The sequence below is a fragment of the Thunnus thynnus genome, chromosome 5, assembly GCF_963924715.1.
Source record: "Thunnus thynnus chromosome 5, fThuThy2.1, whole genome shotgun sequence".
Taxonomy (NCBI): domain Eukaryota; kingdom Metazoa; phylum Chordata; class Actinopteri; order Scombriformes; family Scombridae; genus Thunnus; species Thunnus thynnus.
Window position 1 is genome coordinate 34,359,639 of NC_089521.1, and position 12,483 is coordinate 34,372,121.

Sequence of the window (12,483 nt, forward strand, 5' to 3'; positions counted from 1 at the left end):
ACAAATTGTAGGAATATTTACTTCCTGTTAGTTTATAAAACGTCCCCTGATTGGTCCTTTGATTAGAGATTCAAAAGAATCAATGTCTGTCATCAATTTTAACCAAATGCTCTGCATATTTCCAGCTCTATATTTATATTCTGGGGCTCTACTGGAATATCTTTGCATGATTTCCAGGTAAAAACTCCTTATTTATCTTCTACTGGTCCTTTATGCAGCCCCTCAGTTCAGCCTCTGTCTCAAACAGGCCGTTTTAGCTCCTGTCTCTTTCCAGTCGCCAGAATAAAACGTTGGCATTGAACGTTTCTGCACAGAAACATTGAATATCTACGTTTCAACATGTGAATTACGTATCGTATCAACATTTCTACAAACGTAGCATATTAACATTTCTACCTGTTGAATAATGATGTTTTATGGTGTGCAACGCTGTGGTTAAGGTCTGGTTAGGTTTAGGCACAAAGACCACTTGGTTAGGGTTAGGGGAAAGATCATGGTCTGGGTTAAAATAAAAATTAAAAATAAAATCAAAACGGCCGATGTCTCACTAAAAAAAAGCCGATTTTCTCTTTAGAAAAACGGCTGCAAATGTCCTGACGTCTCGCTAAAATCACCCACTTTTGTCGGTTGAAGCAGGAAGCAGACATTGGTTTTGGTTTCGAGGTGGTCTCGAACCGTGTTCTCTGCTGATTTCCAACTTGCTGCCAAAAAACTTACTAACCGTCCACCTGCCCCTCCTCCTCCTCCTCCTCAACTCATGTAGATCACATGTGAACTACGTCACTTTAGAAATGTTGAGATGATACGTATTAGACGTGTTGAAATGTAGATATTCAATGTTTCTGTGGTTTGCAGAAACGTGCAATGCCAACGTTTTATTCTGGCGACCAGGCTGCTCTTTAAGGCCCCGCCTCCTGATGAGCCCACTCTGTTCTGATTGGTCAGCTTCAGGAAGCTTCCTCCGGCTCCGGAGGCTACGTAAACAAACTACATCCGTACATGTTGGAGCTGAATCACATCTGAAATATGAGAGTGAGCGACGTGAAACAACCTCAGCAACTAATGATACAGAACAGACGGCTGTTTGTGGACATGTGCAAACAGTATGATGTCATCACGAGGAGGAAGGAAAGGTAACTTTGCAAATGAAGCGTTCAAAGCAGGTTGAAGCCCTGACTTTTGACTTGCAGGCAGCATCTCTACATACGTCCACATCAAATTTTGGAACTTTGACCACGTTTAACATCCAACATCAGAACAGGATATTATAACTTTAAAACCACAACAAGCAGAATATGAACCTTTAAATTACAATTGCTCCTTTTGTCTAACTGTTGATTTTAGTTTGTTTTTTTGATTCAGCACCTGTAGAAGTTCCCCTTTAAATCTCCTCCTCGCGTCAAGTGGAGATGAAACGAGAGCTGAAAGGAGAGAGAACATTTCAGGTTGACATAAACATGACTCCAGTGATCATGTGTCTCTGTGTCTGCTGGATGTGGAAGCAGTCAGTTGTTTGCTCACATGTTAACCACTTTGAGCTGATAATATGTCAGATTTTGTGTTTACAGCTGCTGACAAGTGGGCAGAAACATCTTGCATGAATGCAAGTTTGAGAATGAAACATTCTTCTTCGTAACCCTTGCGTGTATGTCATCCATCTTTTATCCTTTGAGATTTTAGATTTAAGCTTCTTGCTTCCACACCGAGCAGCTACATGAGCCAAAACGCTCTCTGATCCCTCGTTGTGTCCAACAGAGAAAAAACAAAATACTTACACAGGAACTGGAGCCACAGGAGCAGGTGATGATGCTCCAAACACTGATGAGCCACGACGTGTCTGTTTGCATTTAAATTGGTTAAAATTATTGAAATTAACATGTTGGTATAAAAAGTGACAATAACTGTAATTTCATCTGTTTTTACATGAACACATTTGCTCTAAATGCCGACGGTCTGACTGCAGCTGCACCGACACTCATGTTCACCAGCAGGAGCACCGTGAATCCATCACTGATACTGACTGATTAGTGCGCCATGTCGGCTCCTGCAGCTCCAAACAGCAGCTTCCAGCAGTCAGATAACAACCCGCCATCGTCTCAGCAGCGGTGGCAGAAATAGCGGAGCCATTATCCTGCTGCGTGTTATCAGGGAGGGATGAGGAGGCAGGATATCAGCTCTAATCTCCCCCCGCCGCTGTCGCTCGCACCGCCACCTCCTCCATCCTCCATCCTCCCACCTCCACCGACAGTTCGGTGAAAAATGGAACCTCAGCGGGAGAGAAGAAGTGGAGCTCTCTTACCACAAACAAACCATCAGTCTGACTTTAAATTAAAGCAGAGAGTCAAACTCGTCTGTTTCAGGACGGAGAGGAAGATGAAAATGATTAAAACACACTCAGGTGACACTTTTGTTGTGTAACCTTAAACTTGGATACAAAAGGTGTGAAGCCAATGCCGGAGGTTTGACGTGACGACTCTAACTGGTTCAGTGTTTGTGGCAAATCAAGCTCAGTGGTCTTCAGCTATTAACCATTACAGTTTTATCTGATTGGTTTCCTGCACGGTTCAACACTGATGCCGTGTCTCAAATCTACGCACTACGCACTTCTGTCCTTACACTTAACATTTTGAGTGCATAAGTGCGTTCACACTGAGAAGTATGGAGAAATGCACTGTGAGAACCCGGATGGTGCACTCAAAACGGTCAAAAAGTTGAGTGTGGCACTACGGAGCGGAAGGAGAGGAACCACTTTTCAAACTGGAAATGGCGGCCGAGTACGTTGTAACTACGGTGAACATCGCCACATTATACAAATGTAAGTTATACATGTGTTTTTTAGCACTAAGCACCACTATACTGTTGTAGGATATAAGCCATCAGTATGTTTATTGGCTTAATTTAGCAGTCTGTAATGATTTAGTAGCACAAACGATAATGCGAATGCTAACGCTAGCTAATAGCTAATTTGCGGTCGTCATTTCCGGTTAAGTGCACAACGGCCGTGTTTGATTTGAAACAAAACTACCGTCAAAATTCACACACTACATGAGTAAGTACATAGTGTACACACTGTACTACATGTACTAAGTTAACATTTTACACATAAAAGACACACTGAGATAAAAACACAACAACAGGCAGCACATGATGATCTTTATTACATCAGTGTTTTATTGTGTTTATGTAGTTTTAATGGTTGATAGTGTAGAAATGATCCCTGCAGGGAACCAATCAGAAACAACTGTAAGTCCAGATTATAAGATCCAGTCAGAATGATTACTTAGGTCAACATTTTGATACAGTAGATAGATCACATGTTTCATAATGTCTCATAACTGTGACTCAAAGTCAGTATTTTTATTTTTATCATTATCTCACTTTTTTGTCAGTTATTTCCTTGTCTTTGCATTAATTAATTATTAATTAACGGGCTTTCATAGCTGCCACCAGTCTGTGGAGTGTTTCGTCATCCTGCAGGTTCAGTTTAGTTGCATAAATGCTGAAAACTGGAGAAAAGAGAACAAACACAGAACAGAGACTCTGTGCAGGTGAGGAGAAAAATCCTCCAGAGAGGTTTATGAAAATGTCAAAGATGAGGAGATTCAGGAGGTGAAGATAAGCAACAACGACACAGATGGCAGCAGGTTTCTGACCTTTGAACGATTCAGAGAACTCTACCGTGAAGACGTGTGAAACTCGTTTCCCCTGATACGCCGCAAAACAGTGAAAAGTGAAGGTTTTTACCTGCAGAGAGCCGGAGGAAGGTGTTTCTGTCCACCAGACCAGCAGATTCAAATCCACTTATTCTGTACATCTCCACTGAACCGGAGATACTTTTTCCTGCACACTGGCGCTAACATTGTGTGTATTTAAAAAAATATAAATAAATAAATATATGAACATCGAAATAAAATTGTAGCTGGATTTTTATATTTTTTAAATATTTAAAAATATGTTAAACATTATTTAATGTTGATGTTCTTTACTCCTCTGTCTGGGCTCCCTAGTGACGATGAGGACCTGGGCAAGTGCCAAGAAGAAAAATTGCCAGACTTATCCTTTAAATTATAATCAATAAATCTTCATGTTTGGATCCAAACCAACAATGAACTGATCTACTAACAAGTATTGTGTGTGTATCAAAGCTGATATATCTTATTCCTCCGTTGTCGTCCAGAAACTATTAAAAACACGTCAGTGAGTCACACCGCTGCACTGGGAACATGTTCCTTCATCACAGCGATCATGTTTTCTATGGAATATTATATCATTCAAAAAGGTAAGATTGAAAACAGAGTATTGTACCGGTAACCTTAGTTTTGTGAGATCAATATATTGTACTGTATTGTATTTAATGGGGCCATGTAGTGTATGAAACATAAATGTTGACATTTGATGTATTGCACCAGATTTAGCTTCAAGCTAATTTTCATCTGCAGTCCCTTACAAATAAAACATATAACAGCACAATAACAAACAGTACAAAGCAAAAAACACACAGAACACATTATACATAATACAAAATACAAAATACAAAATACAAAGCTGCACACAACAGCACATCACATACACTCACAATGTCTACTAGAAATTAATAATGTAAACTTGTCAAATTAAAAGTGTGTGTGTGTGCTGCCATCTTTTATAATTTATACTTTCAGAGACTGTTTCCAGCTCTGAGCACACACACACACACACACACACACACACATACACACATATACACACACGCACACAAGCACGCACACACACATTGACCTCAGTGTGGTGATCTCACCAACGCAGTCGTCTTCTTCTTCTTCTTCCTGCAGGAGATCACAGCGTCTCAGAGAGCTGAGACTCTATCTGAGGGAGGATGAGGAATATTCCTGCATCCTTCCTCTCAGCTCTGCTTCACTCTGCTCATCATAAACTGAGATGAAGATGGCGGCCGCTCACCTCTGTCTCACACACGAACACCACGTTCTCCATCAGGCCTGAAGCCTCGTAGCACGAGTTGTTAGATGTGGTTTCATATTTCTGCTTCATTCCTCCTCCTCCTCCTCCGTCCTAAAGAGACATTTCACCCAAAAACAGCAGCAAATCATTTCATTTACAACTACTGAGACACACCAGCCTGACAATCTGCTGTCTCACTGCTGCAGGAAGGAAAACTGTGCACACCTGCTTTTTCAGAATGAACCCAGCTGTTGATTTTGGCAAACCAACCTCTGATATCTCTCTTTCAGCCTCATTAGTATCTTCTTAACTTGCATGATCACTTATTTACTACTTAGTTATAAGTGCCCGGTTATGTTTGAACCCCTAAACTCTGGGCATTATGTGTTAGCAGGATTATTTCTCCCACACAGTTCTTTCTATGTTGATGTAAACCTGCTCAGATTGAAGCTGAGACTTGAATGTAGTTTCCGTTATTGTATTTCAAATGAAATGTGCTGAAGCTCAGAGTCTGAAGAACCAAACATGTAACTGTCCAAATACTTCCTGTCTGTCATGAAGTAGCATCAACTCCCAAATAAAAGCAGGAAATCAAATAATGAGAATAATTGTTTTTCCCAGTTGAACCTGAAGCACACATGGCTGTGGTCATATCTCATATCTCATATTGAATTATTGTAAATTCTTGATTTTGCCACTTACTTGTATTGTTATTTGTGCTTATTTTGTGTCTCAATATACTTTGAAGCTGCTAGTTTAATGTTTTACATAATATTTACCTTTTTCTTTCCCCTTTAAATCTTGCAGCAGTTGTATAGGATGATATGCTGTGACAAACTTTATTTTAGATGTTATTGTTTGTTTGTTTGTTTGTTTTGGGTGAGATGTCTTTATAAGGCTTTTAAAGTTTTTTTAAAAATCTCATCAGCACAATCCTTTCTTACTGTTTTGATGAATTATGTCTCTTTTTTTTTTACATTTGTTGGTTGTGCAGACAAGTAAATTAAACTGAACTAACCTTTTGTTGGGTGAACTGTCCCTTTAAAGGAGCTGAACGTCCCTCCTCTGATCCCACCTGAGGTTTTCATTCTCAGTTTTTCCTTGAAATAATCAAAGAGTTTGTGTTGAGAAGTGGAGCGCTGCAGCCGCTGGATGATCCTGCAGACGACGGTACACTAAATATCTTTGTGTCAATTTACAAATTGAGTACTGAGTGGATGTAAAATAATATCCAGATTATACAAAAGTCTTCAGGACTCTTTAGAGGCAAACACCCAACATGTTGAAAATAAATGGGAAAGAGGGAGGGATGGTAATATCTGAAGATGAGTAGGGAAATATATGCAAATCACAGCGGATGAATACATCCTCACGCTGTTGGAGGGAATTTGGTTGGAAAAATGTCATGAGATTTTTCATCATCCAGCTCAGAAGAGATATTAAAGTGTTGGGATCAACTGCTGGAGGCTTTGTGGAGCAAATGCAGGAAACCTTTATCACCTATTTTGGGAATGCCCAAAAATTACATCCTACTGGCGGGAAACTCATAAATGCTTGGAAATACCATGTGATGCTCTGATAATGTATAAATACCTAATTAGAATATTACTTATTGGAAAAAGGCTGGACTCGGACGGTTGCAACCAGATGCTCCATCATTAGAGGATTGGTTAAAAATTATTTATGAAATCTACACAATGGAAAGAATAACATTTTCTATAAAAATGCAAATGGTAAAAATTTAGGGGAATGTGGTCAAAATGGATTAAGTACATCAGCTCACGGAGACCTGACCTGCTTTAATGGAAACTGCAATCTCTAATGGACTACTGCTGGGATTTATGAATGTGTGACATTATTTGTACAATTACAATTATCTGCAACAGAAGGAAGACAAGTTTTATTTAGATAAGGTTAATGCAGTTTGTTCATGTTTGTTTTGGTTTTTTTTTTAGTTATTTCTATATTATTATTTATTTATGTAAATGAGATTTATGTACTCAAACGTCCTGCAAACCTGCACTGTGAATGACCTAAAGTAATCACATTATTTTACATATTACTCAACAGCAAAAGTTATTAGTTACTTTACTTTCGTTACTCAGCTCTGTCCGCTATCAAAGACGCCTTTTAAACTTGAAAGCCTCTGGAGCCACATGTTCCATCTCGTATGTTTAATGTGTGTAGAAGAAGAAAAGGAGACGTTCGGAGGTTTTTACTGGCCATCAACAGCTAGCTCAGGGGGGGACCCAAAAATTCCCAGCAGCGATCGATAGTACAGGAGTAGTTATCGGATCAGAAGCCTACAGCTCGGTGAGTCAGTCAGCCGAGCGTCGTGTTCAGACCTTTTTTTTTCTACCATTATGAACAAAACTTTGGTGATTTTTCTCTTCAGTTCCCCCCATGGCAAACTTTAAAGAGTTTTTTGCTCAATGAAACTGCTGCTGAAGCAGTGACTGAGCTTGAACAAACCTTTTGGGAATGAAAGTAAAAAGATTCACATCCGTGGAAGAAATCCAGGAAGAAACTCAGGAGCTGAACACGGCGATATGTTTGCAGTTGGGAGAAGCTCTCGGATGAGTGTATCACATCTCAGGGAGAGAAGTGTGAAGGAGTTTAGAAAGTACGACTGAAAGATTTATGATCACTGAAGTTTTGGTCCCCTTTATAAATTAGACAACCTCAGAGTTACCTGGAGTCATGTAAACGTAATGAAAGACCAAAGGATTGACTTATCATTTTAATGTACAGAATTGTGGAAGTAAGATCATCGTTCCTTTGTTTTGTACTCCAGGAGGAGTACTCCACCGCGGTCCTTCCATCCTGGTTTAGGACCAAATAAGCTGATGTTCTGGGTCTTGGTGTAAGCAGAACATGTTAAGGGGCTGCATATGGCTTGGGGCTCTTGGTTTCCTGAGTCTTGGGGAGATGTGACTCTTGTCTAACATACATGTGCATGTATATCTCGTGGCTGTGATCATATAAGCGGATACATTGACCAATCACAGATCATTTCTCTGTTCCCTTCTGAAACTGTGTCATGTCCTTCCGGGACTTTTTCTGTTTTTTGGACTCTTTGTGTTTTTGTTCTTTTGACTTCCTTGGGTTTGTTGTTATGCTTCCGATGCCCTCAGACTTTTTCTGTTTTTAGTTGGACTTTTTGAGGGACTCTTTCATTTGTGTTGCATTTGTTTCCTGGTTTTGGTTTTCTCTGTTTCCCTTGTGTGTTCCTCCTGTGTTTTTTGTGTCACCTGTTTGTTTACTTTAGTTCTTGTTGTATTTTGAAATATTTCCTCCTTTTGTCTGGTCACTTTACTTCCTGTGTTTGATTATCTCATGTGTCTCACCTGTGTTTCATTTGCAATCACTCCCTGTGTATTTATAGTCCAGTTTTCAGTTCGGTCTTTGTCGAGTCGTCTGCTTTTGTTCGATGTTCCTGGTTAGTGTTCCTGTGTCTCCTGCGTTCTGGTTTGTTCCTGTGACTTTTTGCATTTTCATTAAATATATCTGCATCAGATTTTCCCTCCCTACCGTCTCTGCATTTGGGTCCACCTGCTCCTACCTGACAAGCTGTAACAGATTAGGTTTGCTCTTTGTTCGTTTACACAAGCCGATGCAAATCTTTGTGTGTTCTGTCTCCTTATTGTTCAATAATATCTTTTAATCTTCAACCCAGCAGTGTTTTGAGTATTATTTCATATGTGTGTTTAGTGTTTTCAGACAATTTCCACAACACATTTCTCCTCCTCTGGCAGCAGCTGACCGTGTCCCTGCACCAAGCTAGCATGCAGCGGATCAGTCCGTCCACTGAACGCACAGAGACCAACTCTCCTTCAATTGGTGCAAAGTTATTACTAAATTTAATTTCAATCCATCCAAAAGTTGCCAAGATATTTTAGTCTGGACTAAAGTGATGGACTGAGAGACACTGAAGCTGCTACATGTAGTGCAGCTGAAACACACTTTTAAAGACTTGTGAAATGTTAAACTGTGCCTGTGTAGCAGGACTAGACTGTTTTCAGTATCTGACGGTCTTTACAGCACAGTCCAGTCCAGCTGTGTGTGTGTGTGTTGCAGATACACGCCGTCCTGTGAGCGAGGAGCCGAGTGTGTTCAGAGCGAGAAGTCATTACTGTGAATAATGACTTGCTCAAGGCGCTCGTGGCCTTCGCCTTATTAGAGCGTCGATGATGACACCTCCAGCAGGGAAAACAGAGAGGAGCGAGAGGAGGGCAGAGGAAGACCAGGATCCAATTACCACCAGCACTGAGAGCTCTCTGTGGGTGAGCGGCGGCCTTTTCTCCAGGCGGCGGTGGAGGCTTTTTGTCTTCAAGGTCAGGTGGTGGTGAAGAGCTCCGAGACAGTTTTTAGGTCAGAGAGAAAAAAAGAAAGAGCTGCGTGTTCGTCTCTGTTGGAGGTCAGAAGTGACATCCTGGTACTGGATACATGTATGTAATCCTTTTAAAAGCACTGCAGCCGCGGTGAACTTTGACCTTGTCTGTCTGTGTTAGATGGACTACAAGAAGAAGAGTCAAGTCAATTTTATTTATATAGCGCCAAATCATAACAGAAGTTATCTCAGGACACTTTCCACATAGAGCAGGTCTCTTTATTTTACAGAGACCCAACATTCCTCCATGAGCAGCAGCAAGGAAAAACCTCAAAGCAGAACCGGACTCTAGGTGGACGCCATCTGCCTCGACCAAAGACGGCGGGAGAGAGAGAGCAGACAGAGGCGACATGCAGAGGTTAGATATTACATCTCCTTTGTTAAGCTGCCGTCAGCCTTCAGTTAAAGGCTCCACAGATACGAGTGTTTTCTCAAAGTTCAGCAGAGTTTATCTTGTGATCCGATGCTTTACAGATGGCATCAGCACTTACAGGACTGACAAAAAGCTTCCCAATCATCTTAAAGTATCGATCAACAGCACAGTTAGAATAATCAGTCATTTATCATAGAAATCATAAAATGTTTAAATTTTAGATGTTACATTTTTAACATTAAATGTTTTCCTTCACAAATACAGAACTCTGACGGAATTATAACTGGAACAGAACAGGAAAAAACTGAAACGACATCATCAGTTATCAGCTGATTCCATCATATGTGATGGATGGTGGTGATGGAAACATTCCCGCGTTAATGATGACAGAGTCGGTCGTGTAAAGATTAAAACACTGTGGCTCAGTAAACGTCTGTACAACATACTGTACAGTGGCACGAAAAAGTATGTGAACCCTTTGGAATTAACTGGTTTTCTGGATTAAATGGTCATAAAATATGATCTGATCTTAATAAAGTCACAAGTATAGACAAACACAACGTGTTAAAGCTAATAACTCAAACAATTATAATATTTTGTGTCTTTATTGAACACATTGTGCTCACTTCTAGGGAGAATAGTCACAGCACTAAATCGTCTCCATTTCTAGACAGTTTGTCTAACTGTGGACTGACGAATATCTAAACTCTTTGAATCTCCAGCTTTATGCAAATCAACAATTCTTGATGATAGGTCTTCTGAGATCTCTTTGTTGCGAGACATGGTTGATATCAGCAGACGCTTCAAAAAAGTAAACTCAACCTGTAAATGAGTGCTTTTTACGGGTCGAATTAGCTCCAGGTTTGCTAATTCCTGAATCCAATTAGCTTTTGTTGATGATTTGAGTGTTACTGGTTAAAATACATTGTGTTTGTTCATAATTGTAATTTAGATGTTCTGACCATGTTTTATGTTTAGACATAAACAGGTGATTCCAAAGGGTTCGCTCACTTTTTCTTGCCACTGTATGTTCCTTCTGTTCTTGGGAAGAAGCCAAGATATTATTTTATGGTTACATACACAAAAAATATTTTTGATGAAGATGGTTCAAAGAGTCTTTGAGGATTCTGGAAATACTTTAAAACTCATCACTGCTGGAATAAAAACACATATTTCCTTTAAAGATATAATAAGTGCAGCTGGTTTCTTTGTGTTTCTCTGAGCTGCTGATGTGAATGTGATGATGTGTTGTCCTCACAAAACCAAACACATGTTTTATTCATGACTCCATCAGTTTCTGCCTCTAAAGACGTCAATATCTTCAGTAACAGGACAAAACACAGCACGCTAACAGAGAAAAAAAGACAAAACATCCAGTTCTGCCTCCTTCAAACAGCCTTTTTATGAGTCCATTTTCTTTCCATCTGTTGAGGGACGGAGATGCTTTACAGTATTTTTAGGGCCCGAGTATGAAAGTGTCAGGGGCCCAACAGCCTTTGTTTTTCAACCTTTTGTTTTTGTAGAGATTATTATTCTCCTATGACATCACATTTTTGAGGAGCTCAGGATGCTTGAAAACCAACGAACAGCCCATAGCGTCCCCTGATGGGTGGCAGGTTGTAGTCGGCATTAAGTTGCTCTGATATTCACGAAATTTGGTACGCAAGTTGTTCTCATCATTTCAGACGTATTTCACATTGGCTTCCATTAGCTCCGCCAAACTGGAAGTCAGCCATTTTGAATTCTGTGCTTTTTTTCTTGTATTTTTTGCACATTTTTTTGGACTCCTTCTAGAAGGTTTATATGATTCACTTAAAATTTGACTGATGTAACCCTCAGACTGATGTGACGCTAAACTGTGAAGGAATAGTCAATATCTTGAATGATTACGTCATAGGTCATGTGACAACACACCATTTTTAGGCACTTTACAGGTTAGTTATGAAAGTTTTTTGAAACTTCTCCTAGAGGATTTAACAGGTCCACCTCAAATTTGCTCAGCGAAATCTCAAGACCTTCACGATGCAGAACTGCAAAGCTTTTGGGTTTTTGTGGAACGCTGTTGCCATGGAGATGCAGAACATTTGCATGTTTCACCATGAAAGAAGAAGATGTTGTAACTTGACTCTACATTGTCCAATCGGGCCCCAATTTCTCATGTTTGATAAGAGTCCAGGCCTGAACACATCTACATGTCATTATTGAGTCATAGTGCCACCTACTGACAACAGGAAGTCAGCCTTATGACTTTTCGGGGCTTCTTCTGTCGTCTGGGAGGAGGCTCTGCCTTAGAGACTGAAGTCAGGGAACAAAAGTCTGTGTGCTGTCATCACCACAAATTACATGAGAGACTGAAACATGATTCGGCTGCAGCCTGGCTCTGCAGTATGTGCACAGATACGTATCTGTGGATGTTTTTAGGTGTGTATATGGTAAATTGTCCTGCTCAGAGATGGGTACACCTGCATATACACACCACTACACCTCTGCTTTATATTGCAGCGCCTCTAAAATTCACTTCACGTTCTGTCTGAACAGACAGTGAGTAAATATTCTGTATGTGTGTTTCTCTGTGTGGGTCCATTTAGTGCTGATGATCTATGACATCACAAAACAATCAGAGAAAGCTGTCGGTCTGTGTGACGTCATCCTTATAGTTCTTGGTTTGTTTGTAATTAGTGTGAACACCAACCAGATGAGAATTAAAAGGATCGAATGAACCAAACTGCAGGTGTGAAAGCAGCTTGAGTCAGAACGAATCGTCCATCAGCGACCACGTAGT